We start from the raw sequence: 510 nt of genomic DNA, 5'->3' as shown, positions 1-510 counted from the left end.
TTTACGGACTACTGTTCTACTATCCCCGCTACAAAGGGGGTAACTCAAGACAAGATAAAGGAGGTGTTGTTTCCTTTCTCTTTGACTGACTCAGCCAGGGAGTGGCTGACTGACTTGGACCGTACGGCCACGGGGATCACAGACTGGGAGACCCTTGCTCTTACTTTTTATAAGAGATATTTCCCTCCGCAGCGCACTAATCAGCTGAGGGCAAAGATCACTAGTTTCAAGCAGGCACCGGATGAAACTTTCTATGAAGCTTGTTGCCGGTTCAAGAGGTTGGTGAGGTCTCTTCCTCACCATGGTTTTGATCAGTGGTTTCTGTTCAATCAGTTCTACAATGGGTTGTAGATGACCACAGAGCCATACTTGATGCCTCGTCCAACGGAAGATTTCAAAAGAATACTGATGATGATAAGGGATGGGCGATTATTGAGAAGATGGCGACCCATTGTGTCGAGTATGGGAACCCGAGGGATGGTATTCGAACCGTTCACACGGTTGATAAGG

At 47.5% G+C, this 510-nt stretch overlaps 1 non-coding gene across 1 annotated transcript; it reads right to left on the bottom strand.

Annotated features, from left to right (window-relative positions):
- Nucleotides 1–202: 202 nt before the first annotated feature.
- On the bottom strand, nucleotides 203–308 carry LOC141645227 (small nucleolar RNA R71). The gene has a single exon (XR_012544811.1). It is a non-coding gene; the product is annotated as a small nucleolar RNA R71 (small nucleolar RNA).
- Between the last annotated feature and the right edge of the window lie 202 nt (nucleotides 309–510).

This window comes from Silene latifolia, chromosome 2 (genome assembly GCF_048544455.1).
Source record: "Silene latifolia isolate original U9 population chromosome 2, ASM4854445v1, whole genome shotgun sequence".
In the NCBI taxonomy this organism is placed as follows: Eukaryota; Viridiplantae; Streptophyta; class Magnoliopsida; order Caryophyllales; family Caryophyllaceae; genus Silene; species Silene latifolia.
Note: the sequence above shows the minus strand (reverse complement) of the source record. Positions and strands in the feature narration are given on the sequence as shown.